The sequence below is a fragment of the Amblyomma maculatum genome, chromosome 5, assembly GCF_055883805.1.
Source record: "Amblyomma maculatum isolate TAMU_Amacu chromosome 5, ASM5588380v1, whole genome shotgun sequence".
Lineage (NCBI taxonomy): Eukaryota > Metazoa > Arthropoda > Arachnida > Ixodida > Ixodidae > Amblyomma > Amblyomma maculatum.
In genome coordinates, this window is record NC_139348.1 from 96790052 (window position 1) to 96806964 (window position 16913).

The 16913-nt window shown below is 47.8% G+C and overlaps 1 long non-coding RNA gene across 4 annotated transcripts in view; it reads left to right on the forward strand.

The window, feature by feature from the left end:
* The window catches only part of LOC146188851 (uncharacterized), a 94637-nt gene that overhangs the window by 11861 nt on the left and 65863 nt on the right, over positions 1-16913 (forward strand). The gene's annotated exons all lie outside the window — the stretch shown is intronic.

The following is a 16913-nucleotide window of genomic DNA, read 5'->3' on the forward strand; positions in this document are numbered from 1 at the left end:
GACACATCCTCCTCATCGGTGCTGAAATCAGACGGGTCCACATCTTCTTCTGGCTCACTACTGCTGACTGAATCCGTAAAATCAGCTCCCGAAGCGCTCGATTGGCGAGAAACACGACGTCTTCTAGGAGCGCCCGCGCGCGATGACGACGCCATGATCGAAGCGCGCGCTCGGCAACCCGAAACTTTCCCGGCACGTGGAGAAGCGCCGCAAAGCGAAAAACCAACAAAACAAGGCGGAGCACGTTGTTTGTTTCTTACTTTATAACCTAGATGGCACTAGGTGCCCGCAAACCGCGCGAGTGCGCGAGCGCGCGAAAATTTGAAACGTCGATCAGATTGATCGATTTGAATAGGCGCGGTAGCGAAAGAGTTAAGGAGTTCCTTTATCACATCGTGTCACCGATAGCTCTCCCCAATTGGGTGAGTGGCAGGTTGGCTGATAGGTGTGTATGCCAGTGCAGGAGATTCCCTTGCTCATTCCCTTCAGCTGTGGCTGTAAAGATGTGCTTTGACTCACTCTCGAATTTATTTGTGCATTTAGCTACCGCAGGGACTGCATTATGCGCTGATGTAGGCACTAATTGGTTTACTTTACACAAAGCTTCGCTAACCAACACCCCGGACAAGTTTTCGGGACAAGTGACGGCTGGCCGGCTTTACCGGTACACTTGCACCCGCTGTGGGCACTTGAGCATCGAACAGGAAGCATCAGCACTATACGGTCATGTATTCTGTGTTCTATGCAAAATAGGAAATTTATAGATGTGAAGGAATGCATGCTTCTGGTTCAAGGCCATGACTTTCACTCGGCGTTCATTTATTGAACGGACGTTCCATGAAGAAACAGATTGTTAAAACGGAAAATCGAGTAACATCATCATCGCCTATCTTTTGAGCGAGTTGCTGTCACAGACGATGGCTGCCGCTCTTTACCCGATATTTCCCAAACCCCCAAAAAACTGTTTTCGGAACAGTATGAAGCTCCTCGCCATATACAGTAAATGCTCGTTAAGGGGAGAGGCTACCCTTGAACACCAACCTTTTTAATTCTTGAGATGTTTGAATGAAATTTTCAGGGTATGCTCATAGTACACACATTTGAAGAACTACCAAGCTTCATGGAGCTGGGCTCATCAGTTCTCAAGTTAAAGGAGTATATCAAGATAGTTTACATAGGTCTCTAGGGGCAGTCCTGGAGAATTTGCAAAATGTGCTAGCAGTGTGAAATTTGTTATGGTCATTCCTGGATAGTTTCCCCAGGGCAAGACAATTCCTTTTTTTCAAATGTCCTCTCTGAAAAATTTTAGTACAGCCCCAAGTTTAGTGTTAAAATTTACACCTGACTTAATAATATTTTAATTGACTGCCCCTAATTGCGCATGAAATATTTTGAAAAAAAAAAAAAAACGAATTGTTTTGCCCTCAGAAATTCACTTAGGTATGTAACAAAAAAAAAATAAAAACTCATGAAAATCCAATAAGCGATTCTTGAGATATGACTTTCCCTAGCAGCCACACCCTGCAAAAAATTGATTCTGAGTAAACGGCTCTCAAAGGTTGAGAGAACAATAAGTTTTTTGTTTCTCAAGTTATTGTGATGAAATTTTCAGGACAGGCTCATGACATTAACAAATGAAAACCACCAAGTTTCATAGTATTGTGCATGCTTGTTCTCAAGTTACAGAAGCATATCAAATTGGTTCGGATAGGTCCTTTATATAGGGCCTGGAGAAATTGCGAAAGGCACTGGCATTGTGCAGTTTGTCATGCTCATTCCTTGAGAGGTTCCTCAGGGCAAGACAATGCCCTTGTTCTAAATTTTCTTGCTGAAAAATAGCATAGCACTGAATTTTTTGTTATCAATTAGTTGATAAATCAAATTAATTATGACAAATTTCAGACATAACATTTTGAATACATGGGCTTCCCTTGCCCTCAGAAATTTATTCAGGTACAGTCGAGCCCACTTCGGCCCCTGGGACACTGGTCTTAAAGCTATTTTCCTTAAATCTGAGCCAATTAAAATGAAATTGCACCATCTTGCTCAGTTTTTTGTGCAGATTTCAAATATGCCTTTATTATTTTTCCACATTAATTAGCACCAATGTTAGGCAATAATAATTACTCATTAATTAAGACCTCAGTAGAGAGAGAATGGCAAAGTAAAAATTAAATTTTTATGCGTGGCTACATAGTCTAATCAGTAGAGAATGCAATGTTCAAGGCAGTTTTTCCATTTTATCTATCTGTGTAATTTAATGGAACACTGAACATCTACATTCAAGATGTGCTTGTGAAGCATTCAAAAGTTTGCATAATCATTAATTTTTGAAGCCCGATAGAGTAATTCTGCCTTGAACATTGCTACATCTGCACCTTCAGCTTCCTTTAGCAAAAAAAATTACACCTCTATCTGCTCTAGATGCAGAGATATCAATGTCCCAAACCTGATGGGCATCCAAAATTAGCAATTTGAGAAAAATGAGAAAAACCCAAATGGGCCACAATTTATTAATATTCACGATAATATGTGCATATTTACATTCCCTAAAGGGTTAATAAGCGCCAGGCATGTAGTCTGAGTGCTGCTTGTGGGTGGAGTGCCGCTTTTTCAGTGCCTGGTGCACACTTGCAGAAGAGGCACGTTTGCGTGTAGACTCGACAGTTCGTCGCCTATCCTTCTCAGCCATCCTCTTCCTGGTATTGAGGCCAGGGTTGACGTCTAGCTCCCTCAATATTTGTGAGGATGATTGAAGGTTGCCCGCATTGAACCGGACAACAGCCTCTGCAACAGCTGATTGAACAGCAAATAATGATGCATGGCGTTCCTTTGGTGCCAGTGACCATATTAGCGAGTGCAAACTCTCGTTGCTATTTTGAGTTTTGCCACGTTGGCAACGCTCCAGCAGCTTTGGCTCTGCCAAGCGCTGGTAGATTGGCAGTAGTGCCTTGCACACATGTGGTGGCAAACTATATCTATGCTTGGGAGTGGGCTCTCCCTTTGCTGCGGCAGCATTTTGGCGGCACCATGAGTTTGGGCCTGTCGGGCACAGGCTGTGGTTCGACACGTCATCATTTGAGGTAATGTGATGAAATGTGGCCATCACTGCCTGCTGCATTGCTTGGACATCTCCGGCGTGAGACTTCAGAGCCCAGCTGTAATATGAAGTCAACTTATTCACAAGGTCGCCCGTGAGCTTACCTTTGCCACTGAGGCTCTGTTTTCCCTCGCCTTTGTGCTTTGCAATCACATTGCGCAGGGCCGTGCCCATGCGCTTCTGAACATGGTTTATACAGTCTTCTTTCGTTACTTTTATGAAGCCGTACACATCAGCCTCCTGCAGTGCCAGAAATGAGTGGCTGTCTCCATCAGACAGCACAGTAGTGTATCGAAGGCCATGCTTCTGCAAGGACCTTTGAAACAAAACAAGTGCAGCCTGCACTTCCATCTCGCCAGATTTTTTTTCGGTGTTTTTTTGACACCTGTGGCTGGCCTTCCACACCTGATACGATGGGTCGCGTTCCGCAGGCCCGCGCTCGCACCCCGCACAAAAGTTGCTCAACACAACATAGTCAACTACCAGTCCGGTGAACAGTTCAATCACTGCGCCCACACCAATGTGCGATGAATGTCCCCGGGTCATCCACGAACCGTCAAAAGAGACAGCGATGTTTCCAGGATGATCGAGGTGCAACTCTTGGTAGAGCTCCCGAACGGAACGGGCACTGTCCATCATCACTTTTTCGGCTGCGCGTGTAGTCGCGGGCGTCCGCTTATTTTTCAAATAACCTTGCCAGGTTTTATTATGGAGCCCCCTATGAGAAATATTCATTATTGCGAACACGTCGTTCTGCGCAGTTTGCCGATTTCCTGTAGCTTGCATTGCCCGTGCAGCAAGAATATTTACAGTAAATGGACTTATTTTTTGACTGCATTGGGCACGCGGCGAACTCCACGCTGCTGAAATGCCACCGCAGTTCACGCAAGTGAGAGTGAGCTTCACGGCGAGACCGTATTCACGACCTCCTTTTGAAACTTTAACGCCCTCCCCACCACAAACCTTGCACTTGACAGCCATCAACATTTCGTTGAAACATTCCAAATCCACAACAGTGAACGCGGTATCGTCCAGACCGCCGTCCGTATCCCGAAGCGGGCGGTCGTCACAGTCGTTGACGAAATCCAATTTCCTCTTGGTCGCTGCGGCCGAATCCAATTCTTGAAGCTTTTCTTGAGCTTTCGTTTCCAATTCCCGCAAGTCTGAAGGCTGAAGCATCGTAGTGTCGCAGCGTACGCGGCCGCTGCGTGTAGCTGTAGCTGTCACCGTCGCCGAGCTCGTTAGGCCTACTTGGCCTACTTCGACATCCGCTGACACTCCTTCAACTGCTGCTGGCTCTTGCACGTTCTTGGAGCGTTCCGATGACACATGACGCGTAGGAAGGTTGTTAACGCGCCTATTTCTCTTCTTTTGGCCGAACTTGTGGCGCGAGTGAAATTTGCTGGGTGGCATCGCTGTGCGTCGGTCTCTCGCCTTTCAACAAAATGGCGCCGGGGACGCGTCCGCTCACCCGCCGCGGCAAGCCTAGCAGACGATGCGTGCGGGAATTCGCCAATGGAACAGCTCGTTTCAGTCACGTGCGCGTATTAGCGAATCGGACCCCGCGGTTTTTTCGTTGTTTACGCTTCTTTTTCTCGGTGGCCATTCCGGGCAAGCAAGCAAGAGTGGCGGAAAATTGAAGCCTAGAGAGGCCTCTTTCAAACGAGCCCAAGATGGCTGTGATCGGCGCGGTGAAACGAGAGTTCGAAGGAGTAGAAAATGTACCGTTTTTATCGTCTGCTGACGCGAAAAATCAGGTGACGCGATGATTTAAATTCAGTAACACGCAAAAATATTGCTGTCCGGGAGACAAAAATTTGTAGACTTGAAGATTAATAGCTGTAGTTTGCAAAAATGCCATTTTCAAAAATTTGATTTTTGGGTCATTTTTTGGTCCCAAAGACCCGTGTCTCCCCTTAAGACGAACACTTTTTTCGCAAAAGCGGCATTGTGCTTACACCATGAGTTGGCACCACTCGGGCAAAGGCTGTGGTCATATTTCACATCATTCGATGTAATGTGGTTGTATGTCGCCATGACTGCTCTGCATATTGTCAACATCATCAATGTGCGATTTGAGCTCCCAACTGTAATAGCTGGTTAGTTTAATAATAAGGTCACCAGTGAGTCGGCCCTTGCCGCCGATGCGCTCGCTGTCCGACTTATTCTTTGAAACAAGGTTTCGCAGTGCTGTCATGATTCATTTCTGAACGTGGTTCACACAGTCCTCCTTCTCTTGAACTGTTAGGTATGACCTGCTGTCACCATTGCACAGCATCGTTGTGTATCTAAGGCCATGATGGGAGAGTTATCGCTGAAACAGAATAAGGGCCGCTTCAGCCTCCATTTGGCCTGATTTGCTGCTTGTGTTCTTTTGGCAAATGTGGTTTGTTTTCCTTTCCGCATACTCTGGGCTGCTGGGTTCTAGTCCGCACTCACACCCGAGACAGAAATTGGAAAGGACTACATAGTCTAGCACATAGCCAGAAAACAGTTCTATAACTGTGGCCACTCCAATGAGCGATGAATGCCCACGTGTGTGCCAGGTCCCATCGAAACAAACTGCTATGTTCCCAGGGTTCCCAAAGTTCAACTGTTGGTAGAGTTTTGTAACTGCTTTTGCACATTCCCCCAAACTCTCGCGGCATGCTCGTATCGCCGCTGGATTTAATTTGTCCTTCAAATAGTGCTGGTAGGTCTTTCTGTGGAGGCCTCTAGGCGACACTCCAAGATTTGCAAAAATGTCATTTAGAGGTGCCGCAAGTAGGTTAATTTCAAATGGCTTGCAGTTTGCCGCCGACTTCGTTGCGAGCCGAGGAGAGCTCCATTCTGTACATCGTCCACCACAGTTGCTGCATTCCATTTTTAGCTTTGCAGCCAATCCGTACTCACGCTCATCTTTCGTTATTTTTACTGTCCTACGACACACCCTGCAGGCAGCGCACTCGAGCAAACTGTTCACTGTGCGGAGATCTACAAGCGTGTACGCCGTTGATGAAGAGCTCAGCGCACTAGGCATCGCCGCAGGAAGCTCAGTTTTCCGTGTCGTCGTCGAAAGATGCCAGCTCAGTAGTTGCTTCCGCGGCTCGCTTCGTCAAAACGTCACATTCTTCACTTGTTAAAAAGTGCGTGTCAATTCTACTACGCTCTGGTTGAAGGTTTTCACTGACGGAAACCGTCGCATCGGCAACTCTCACGGCAGCGGCTGTCTCACGTCCAGAGTTGCGTTCGGCTGGCGTCGAGCATTCTGGCGTTCCAGGCGTGTCCGCAGTGATTACCGCAGGTGACGGTGGCTGTTTGTGCCAATTTTCGGCACATTTGTTGCGCTCTGATTGAAAGTTTTCACTGACGGAGATCGTCGCATTGGCAACTCTCACGGCAGCGGCTGTCTCGCCTCCCGTGTCGCGTTCTGCTGACGTCAAGCGTTCCAGGCGGGTCCGCAGAGGTTACCACTGATGACACCGGCTGTTTGCGACGCTTTTGGGCGCATTTCTTTCGCTTTTTGCCAAACTTGTGCACAGTATGAAATTTGCGAGGCATAGCAGCGGTAGATGTTTTGACAAGATGGGGCCGTCTTGGTGGCTGCGCTCGAATCACATGCAGAGAATTTATCACATGACGTGTGAGAACCAATAGCGTAGCTTTATACTCCGTTCAGCTTTTGCCTTGTATTTTGCTTGCTGGGCAGCTTGGGCTGGCTTGACTTTGTGGGAAAGCAAGTCAAAAGGAGCCTTTTTCGAATGAGCCCAAGATGGCCGCGATCCGGCAATTAGTTTCGAAGTTATGTATGCTGCAAAACAGACTACTTTCGCGCATTGCTCGCGCATATTTCTCATTACTTCGACCCTTTAATGATTCATATTAATTTAAAAGCGCATCTTTGGGCAATTAATTTTCACTAATAGATGCAAGAAGTCATGAGGAATCCAAATACAGTCGATGACAGATTTTTCGGACCCTCAACGGACCGCGAAAATGTCCGAAAAAACAAATGTGCACCAAAAAAGCTCAATTTATTGGGAAAAAGTCATGAATGCTTTTCTGCACCACGCTAGACTTCCATGATAACAGGTCCGCCTGAATTTCGGCGAGAGTCGTGTCGCCGTAAGCCGATGAAAGGGTTGCAACCGCTTGCATCAGCTCAGCTTGCGTCGGCTGCGCTGCTGCAGGTGCGCCGTCGTCGCTGTTCGACTCTGCAAGCACTTAACGAATAATTTCGGCATCTGTGAGCCCAGCGCACAGTTCCAACTCGCGGTCCACGTCTGCGAACTCTGAAAACAAAACGGTCGATGAAATTTTGACACCTGCAGCGCAAAGGTCGTCAATGAGCTGCTCACCACCCGACAGCAGCTCAACGACGCTCTCCTTGTCCAAGGCAGCCGACTCGTCTTTCAGCACAAATCCTGCATGGCGGAAGCGATTGCGCAGTGTTGAGGAACACAAGGAACACAATAAAACAAGTTTTGTGCTCCTGCCTTACTACAAGCCAAAGTTATGGAAGTTTTAAGTTTCAGCTTCACAAGTGCAACCACCCCCTTTCTACATCTTCTTATGTTTAAAAATTTTTTATGCAGTTGAGACATTGTATAATAGCTTTATTGTGTTCCTTTAACACTCACGAGCCAGTAAAAAAAAAATCATTACAATCTAACGAGTAGGAGAGCCACAATGCCACCCGCAAAATAGAAGGGTAGGCAAAATTTTCATTTTGAGAAAAATGGAAAAAACGAATTGCAATGTCAAACACTAATTTAATCAAACAAAAACTATAGAAATGCAGGCCACTGTGGCCTAGAAGGCTCCTGGACAGTAATCTGCATTGGGTTTGCCCTTCTGCTTTCGTTTTGCTGCAGTCTGAAAAGCTGCAGAGGAAGCACGCTTCCTCTCTGCTCTCACACTGCGGTGCAGATCTTTTTCAGCTGCTCTCTGGCTGCTTTTTTCATTTTGATTTAGCTGAAGCTCTTTCAAAATGTGTGAGCTGGCTTTATGGTTTCCCTCATTGAACCGCATTATTGCTTCTGCGACAGCTGTCTCCACAGCAAACAACGACACATTTTTGTCTTTTGGAACAAGACTCCATATCAAGGAGTGCAAAGCCTCATTTGCATTCTGAGTCTTGTTCCTTTGGCAACGTTGTAAAAGAGCCTTGTCAGCCAAACGCTAATACAGTGGCAACAGTGCGGTGCTGACACACTCGGGCAGCTTGTACTTATGTTTTGGTGGTTGCTCATTTTTTGCCACGGCAGCATTATGTTTGCACCAAGAATCTTCACCACTGGGGCAGAGACTGTGGTTGGGCCTGTCATCTGTTGAAGTAATGTGGTGGTAGGTAGCCATCACAGCTGAATGCATGGCCTCTAGATTGCCTGCATGAGATTTTAGGGCCCAACTATAGTAGCTAGATAACTTGGTGATCAAATCACCAGTCAGCCGTCCCTTGCCACTGATGCGCTCCCCATCAGAGCTCTGCTTGTGCACCAAGTTACGAAGCGCAGTGCCCATACGCTTTTGTACGTGATTAATGCAGTCCTCTTTATCAACATCAATAAATCCGTACACCTTGGCCTCCCTGACGGCGTTGTAGGAGCGGCTGTCGCCATCGCACAACATTGTTGTGTACTGTCACCCGCAAAAGTTTGCGGGATCTCCAGCGCTTGGCTGAGCGGCGGGAAACTGCATTCCTGCGCCATCTGCCGTCAAAGAGCACGGCGTCGAGGCTCACGGAAATGGCGCGCCAGGGGCGCTTTGCGCATGCCTGTCCTTTCTTCGCTATCAAGCATGTCTCGTCGCTCGCTTCCCCGTGATGCGTCCTTGCACCGCAGCAGCCGCTGATGCGCCGCGTGTCTGCTTTGGCGGGTAAGAGGAACGACAGAGCAAGCCGGTGTGTTTTGCTCGACGCGCAACGTTGTCTGAAATACTTGTATTACATTCCAAGGGACTTGCAGGTGGAGCATTTCTTCCCATTTGTTTTCAACTACGCTAAAGTATGTGTTCCTATTTACTACGAGCACACCTTACCTTCATCACAGGAAAACCTAACACTAACTTGAATGATATTTGTAATGAATTACCAGTTCCGAGTCTTGGTTCAGTTAAGATGAGGGTCGTGAAAGATGCAACTGATCAACTTCCGCTTTCACGAGATAATTTCACGAGATAATAAATGTTTTATCCAGTCATGAAATCTATCTGCACATTCTACACTGATTTGAATAATTTCTTTTTTATCGCTATTTTTCTCATTGCGCTCCGCACGTTGTTTTTTTTTTTGGAAGACCAAGCGGTAGATCACAAGACCTAACTGTAAATCATATATAACCAAGTTGTACGAAAGTACTTGCGCAGCCTAGGAGTAGCATGCTTGACACGGAATACAAGTGTCCTGGAGGGTTTGATTCCGCTTACTCTTCCATTTGATATGAGAAACCCAAGTTGTCAGCGCCTGCCAAATCAGCCATGCCATGTGGTCGTGTGATGTCGCAAACCCTACATCAAATCGGTGCGTGGCCATGTAAATTGCAAGCTCCGAATTCTATAGTCATGCCCATGATACATCGTTCACAACGCCGACAGCGAATTTTGTTGAGAAAGCAGCTTTAACGATGTCACATTAGAAACGTCACAATCGCCGCCTTAATTTATGGCGTCATCATAGAATATCCCCTGAATGCATACATCACTGAGCATCCATGGGGTTTCCAGACGTGAAAGAATACAATGTACGCGCCGAAGTCTGATTTTTGTAAATGTGGGAGTACCAAGGGATTTGCAAACATGAAAAGGATGCACCCGTTCGAGTGATAACGAAAAGTCACATTGATATTTATGTGCCTTACTCAAAGAAATATAATGACAACATTATGTCAGGTGTCAGTTAGTGACGAGTGTAGTGCCCTTCTGCATAGATGACTTCTGAGATTCGCTGCGGCATCGACTCGTACAAAGCTCTCACAGTTGAATGCTCTGCGCTGAGAGCACCCCATGCTTCCTGAATTTCACACCAAAGAGCATCCGCGTTGGGGATACGAAGATTTCTCCTGGCCAGGCGTGTTTTCATTATGCCCCACAAATTCTCTATAGGATTAAGGTCAGCACCGCTTGGTGGCCATGGTAACCGCAGCACACCGCATGAGTTCAGAGTGGCTTCTGTAAAGCGCGCAGTATGCACGGGACTGCGGTCGTGCTGGAGCCAGTAAAACCCATCAGGGAATGGACCGTCCAGGGCATACGGCACCAAAGTCTCCTTGATTATGGCGCAGTAGGACGGAGCATTGAAGGTCCCATTGATTCGGACTAGTGGGCCAAGTCCATCTCTGCTGACAGCCCCCCAGACGGCAACGCTGCACCGACCACTTGAAAGCACACTTTGTGTGTACTCCGGTCGGTACCTGTGAGGGAAAAGGAAGAGCAGCCAATATAAAACTCGCCCTGCCGTCTTCCTTTTGCCGTCTCAGAGAATGAATTTCCTTAAAACGAATCAGTGCGCGATAACGATAACTAAAACATTCTGAAAGCATATTGACTGCTTACCTAGTTGAAAAATTTGTGCTTCTGAGAAAAATTGCGAAAATTAAGAAAAATATCATGTGATATCGATGCTGCAAGAGGAATTAGTAAATTACTCTCAATTATGCCTGATAAAGCGAGTACAGTGGTTATTCACTTGAGAACTTATTAGGGTAGGAACTGCTCGCCAAAGACAATGAGGATAATTGTTATTCATTTTTCGTTATTGGTTTCAGTATATCGGATATCTAAAAACGTTAATTAGGTTAAATATGTCAACTTCAATCATACCTGCAATTCAGAGGCCGCCAAACACGCTGCTGTTGGTCCCATCTTGTACAAAAGGTGGATTCATCCGTAAAGATGACTTCGCTCCAGTCATCAACAGCCCAGTGCTGATATGCTCGAGCAAATTCCAACCTCTGTCGGCGTTGCTTGTCGGTTAAGTAAGGTTTTTGGGCCGCAGCACAGTTTTGCAACCCTGCTTCCTTTAGGCGCCTACGAATTGTGTCGCAGGACACATTCAGACCAAGTTCTTCCTTAATTTCTTGTGCACTTAAGAAAGGGTCCACCACGGCCGCGGCAACAATTAGCTCATCATCGATGTCTTCAGTCACCCTTGGCCGCCCGCTGCGGGGTGCATCCGCAATCCTCCCTTGATCTCGTAAAGCTTTTACGACTCTTGTGACTGCCGATTTAGATCTGCCTGTTATGCTGCATATCTCTTTCTGGGGTACGCCTTCCAGAAAGAGGCGAGCGATGTACCTTCTTTGTTCCTCTGGAACTCGAGGTGGCATTGTCGTATGACACGCAGTAACACTGAGTCGCAGTGACAGAATACTGATCATCGTGTTGTACCTGGTCTAAAAAAACACGCTCGAACGGCAGTACCTCTGGGAAGATAACATTTATTCAGACAACGTTGCGCGTCGAGCAAAACACACCGGCTTGCTTCGTCGTTCATCTTACCCGCCAAAGCAGACACGCGACGATGATGACGCGGCGCATCAGCGGCTGCCGCGAGTGGCAAAAGCACATCACGGGGAAGCTAGTGACGAGACATGCTTGATAGCGAAGAAAGGACAGGCATGCGCAAAGCGCCCCTGGCGTGCCATTTCCGTGAGCCTCGACGCCGTGCTCTTTGACGGCAGATGGCGCAGGAATGCAGTTTCCCGCCGCTCAGCCACGCGCTGGAGATTCCGCAAACTTTTGCGGGTGACAGTACCTGAGGCCATGGAGGGAGAGAGATCGCTGGAAAAAGATCAGTTCTGCTTCAGCCTCCATTTGACCTGCCTTACTGTCTGTGTTCTTCTGGCAGACATGGCGAGTTTTCCATTCTGTGTATTTTGGGCTGTCAGAATGTTGCGCACACTCACAGCCCAAGCAAAAATTCGACAAAACTACATAGTCAAGCACGTAGCCTGAAAACAGTTCAATGGCTGTAGCCACCCCTATGTGGGAGGTATGGCCTCTTGTGTGCCACGTGTCATCAAAACAAATGGCAATGTTACCTGGGCTGCTGAAAGCCAGCTCTTTATATAAGTCTTTCACGGCTGTGGCACACACAGACAAGTTCTTTTTGCAAGCTGCTGTTGCTGCTGGTTGCATCTTTGTTTTCAGGTAATGCTGAAAAGTCTTATTGTGCAGACCTCTATGCGAGATAGCTAGACCAGCAAAGATGTCATTAAGTGCCGTTTGTCCATTCCCAGTGCTTTGCATAGCACGCACCGCTAGCAGGTTAATTTCGAAGGGTTTGCAGTTTGCCTTGCTTTTGACTCGACTCGAGCTCCACACCGACGCGACTTCGTCACAGTTGGCACGTTTCAATTTGAGCTTGACGGCCACACCGTATTCGCGCACGTCTCTTTCAATGTGCACTGCACCGCGGCACACACGGCACGAAGTAAGCTCCAAAAGGCTGTTCACCAAATCCAAATCGACGATAGTGTACGCCGCGGGCGACGAACTCGGTGCCTCATGCTCGGTGGTCAGCAATTTCATTTTGCGCTTCGTCCCCGATACAGACGACAATTCCGCAGTTTTGGCTTCATCCCGTCGCAGCAAATCTTCGCGCTCGGCACTTGTCATGTACTTCGCATCGATCCTGACGCGGTCCGAGCGGCAGCCTCCGCTGTCTGAAGCCGACGCGCTGGGGATCGCTCCACGGACTGCCGCCTCGCCCGTCGTTCCGCGTTGCGTCGATGTCGTCATGGAAGCTTCGTCGGCTTCGTACCGCCGCCGCAGATCTCCGCAATCGGCACTTGTGCATGTTGCGTCGATCCTCGCGCAGTCCGTGCAGCTGCCTCCGCTGTCGGAAACTGACGCGCCGGGCACCACCGCAAAGTCGACCGTGTCGTCCGCCGCTGCGCGTTGCGTCGATTTCGTCGTTGAAGCTTCGTTGGTGTCCCACTGCCGCAGATCTCCGCAATCGGCATGCTGCATCGATTCTTACATGGTCCGAGCGGCTGCCTCCGCTGTTCGCAGCTGACGCGCCAGGCACCGCCGTAGCGGTGTCCGTCTCGCCCGCCGTTGCACGTTGTGTCCACGTCGTACTTTCCTTTGCGGTGCGAGTGTCCGCGGCCACCGTCCTTGATGACAGTGATGTCTCATTGCGCTTCGCAGCACGTTTTTTTCCAAACTTATGCACGGTAGCAAACTTCCGACGGTCGTCAGGCATAGCGCAAGCAGGCGAAACTCAAAATGGCGCGGCCCGTACGCGGCGGTTTTCATCACGTGATGGCTGAGGGCCAATAGAAGAGCGCGACTGTGTGTTCGTTTTTGCTTTGTATCTTCCATGTGGGGTCGCTTTGGCGGCTGATGTTTGGCGGGAAAGCATGCCCAAGGAACGCTCTTTCGAACGAGACCAAGATGGCTGCGCTCCGACTAGTTGTTTTAGAATAATGGGCGATGCAAAATGGGTTATTTCCCGGAGTTTCTCGGGGGTGTTCACAAGTTTTTGCCTTATAAAATCGCGCTTATTTTAATAAAACAGGGCACTATTAGTCTCAATTTTTGGCAGGTGGGTGCGGAAGAGCGAGAAGAATTCAAAGAGAATAAAATTGAAAAATCGATTTTTTCGCGATTTTTTCGTCTCCAAGACCCGTGTCCCCCCTTAAACATCGGGACCTCTTCGTTTTTCCTATCACAAGCGCACCTTGTCGGGTCCGTCCATGTTTGCACAAAACAAAACAGTTACACGCTTCTTTGACACCTTGTGGCCGGAGCAAGGGCCACCTTTCAGTGCTACGGTTCGGTTGGGAAGCATGTTGTAGCACACACCAGCCTAATCGACATTGTACACGTCTTTGTCCGTGTACGCTGAGAGTAGTGTCTCAAGATTAACGTCGAACCACTGGTTATCTTTAAATCACTGAATCCATCCATTCAGTGGATTGAAGCCATCATTCCAAACAGGTGCGCGAAGTTCCTAGCCTTCGTTTGGAGCATCGGGTCACTTACTGGGACGTTCTGTGCTCGCACTTCGCGGAACCACCTAAACAAGGCCTCACCAACGTCTTCATACTTGAGCGTATGAATCCTTTTTCTTGTGAGAGATGCGCAGTCTCTTTCTATCTGATTCCGTATGTTTTCACGGTTCTTCCAGATTGCGGAAACTTGTGTCAGCGACACCATACCTCCTAGCAACTGAAGCTTTCGCCGTACCGCTTTCAGTGTCCTTGATTATGCGCTCCTTCCTTTCAAGAGATAAGGCCTGTTGTTTCCCGGGCTTTTTTTTTGAGACACGGACGCCATAAAGATAGTAGCAAAACAACGTCGGGGAGAGAGAAGCATAGCTGTTGCGCAATCTTCTGCAAGACGAAGCAACTCGTGGGGCGTGGTGGGCCTGGGAAGAAAAAATTGGCAGTGGTTTACCTGTGGTTAAACCTGGATGATTGCGCAAGCAACGGCTGCACGTCTCCGGTGTGCACAGCTGGCAGGCAGCGGCGACTCCAAGTCACCCACGCAGCGACGGCGGCGGCAACTCTGAGTCACCCACACAGCAACGGCAGCGGCTCCGACGCACCAGCTGTGAGTCATGTGACATCACTGCCCCTCGTGCATGTGCAGTGTGGCATTTCTTGGGCTCTGCGAAATGGCTCAGCGACGAGCGTAGGGTTGCTTTTGCAACAAGAGTGGCGCGCCTACGGAGCCTGTAGTTGTGCCGCGCAGGGAAGCGCGATGCCGCGTAGGGATACACACATGCTGTTCCGCGCTCTCAGCGAGCGAATTTCAAAACTGCACTATAACTGGTATTTCGGTTCGTGCCACCGCATTATAAATGGTTTGATTTTACTTGGGTTCTATGAGAATCACACCGGCGGCCGGCAAAAAGTGCATTATATCCGGTCCCGCACTAGAAGCGGTTACGTTGTAAGTGGTCTCCACTGTATGAGCATAGGCTACAGGCTCTACCTAAAATGCTTTTTTATCTCAGAAGAACATAAAACAGCGCACTCTTGAGACATGGACATGGAGTGTTGTTGTTTCTCTGTCCGTCTCTCAAGAGTGCACTGTTTTTTTTTTTTGTTTTTTGTTTCCAAGCTAAAATGCTTACCTGATAACTTCATCTGGCGCTTCTTTTGGTACATAAAATTATAACTGGAATGCTCTATGTAGCCTCTCCACCTTTGCGCATAACTTAATGTGAGGGATAAACTGCATTCAAAACGACATAGTGAAGAACAAAGTTCACGGCACTACTGAGAGCCCTAATAGGCAGTTTCCCAATTAACAATTCAAGGAGAAACTGCATCCAAACAGCGTAATATGTGCTCGCAACAAAATATACCCATTGTTTACATGAACAAGCAGCAAAAACAGAGTACAACATGCTAGGTATACCTTACATGTGCCAGCGATAGTTTCTGTGATTTGTGATGACAGTTCGACTGGTGTGACAGAAATTCGACGAAAACAAATGAAAATATCTTAGCCAAGCGCAGCAAAGTAAAGCATCAAGTAAATTGCTTTCCCTATATTTTCAGCAGCCACCGGCTCGAGGTGGGCTGCGTTGGGCTGGTCGCTGCCTGCCTCCACTTTCAAATCGCTGGCTAGAGGATAGAATATGAAATGATTATCCAGGTTTGAAGTAGCGGGATCATCGTTTCCACAGTCACCAGCACTGCTATCACTGTTGATGTCACCATAGTCAGTGTTCTCGCAAAAATTAAATTCTGTCTTGTCAACATCAGACTCCGAGCGGGACATTTTTCCTAACTCCGTGTGCAGTGCGTGTTACCACGTGCACTTCAAGCAGACGGATGCGTCTACTCGTTGAGACGGATGCGTCTACTCGTTGACGTCACGAGTTTTGGGTCCAGATGACTTTTTCATGTTAGTCTTCTGTGCTCTGACGTCAAGCAAAAACCTAGCAACTACGAACGGAAATTGAAGCTGCTGCCTGCTAATAATGCAATAATAAATTCTATAATGTGAATTCGTGCTTCTAACACCGTGTTCTGTGCTTATGGAATCACTACGTACTGTTTACAACACAAAAATTTGATGTCCTTACCCCTTTAAATAATGCCCAGTTTCTTCTTCGCTTCTTTAAGCGAACCAAGCCAAAAGTTTTCCCTCTCCTCCGTGGTTTTCTTGAGAATGCGTTTTGATACTTGCACTTCCTTTTCACCTCTTGGACTGAGGAAACATTGGGCTTGACGTAAACGTTCGAAGTCATACAGCTAGGCGAAAAGGGCGAATTCATGACTGGAGAATTATGGGCCATTATCTGCGCATACCTCCATTGGGATTCCGAATCGAGCAAACATCGCTCCAAATTTCTCGATGATGCCAGCTGTCATTCGATCCTGGAGGTCCTCAACATCTGGAAAATTCAACATTGTATCGTAAGCGATGAGGTAGTATTTTCCATCATCATATTGGACTATTTCCACACCTGCACGGTGCCAGGCTTGGGCTGGAATGGCACGGATTATCAGCTACTCTGATGATTGGTTATAAGCACACTTTCTGCAGGCTGAACAACTCTTAATCATTGATGCAACGTCTGCGTTGATGTACGGCTAGTACACCAGCTGCCTTGCCGTTGCTCGGCACTTGGCAATTCCAGGGTGGCCAGCATGAATGTGTTTCAACGTCTCGGCCCTCATGCTTTTAGGTATAACGAACTTTGTTCCCTTAAGCAGTATTCCACCCACTACTGTAAGTTCAGCAGTCACATATTCGAGCGGACCTTCAACCGCGTTCCCATCTGCAATATTTTGCACTACCGCTTTCAGATAGTTATCGGATGTAGTCTCACGCGCAAGTAGTGCAGCTGTTCAGTTACGAGCACTGACTGCAT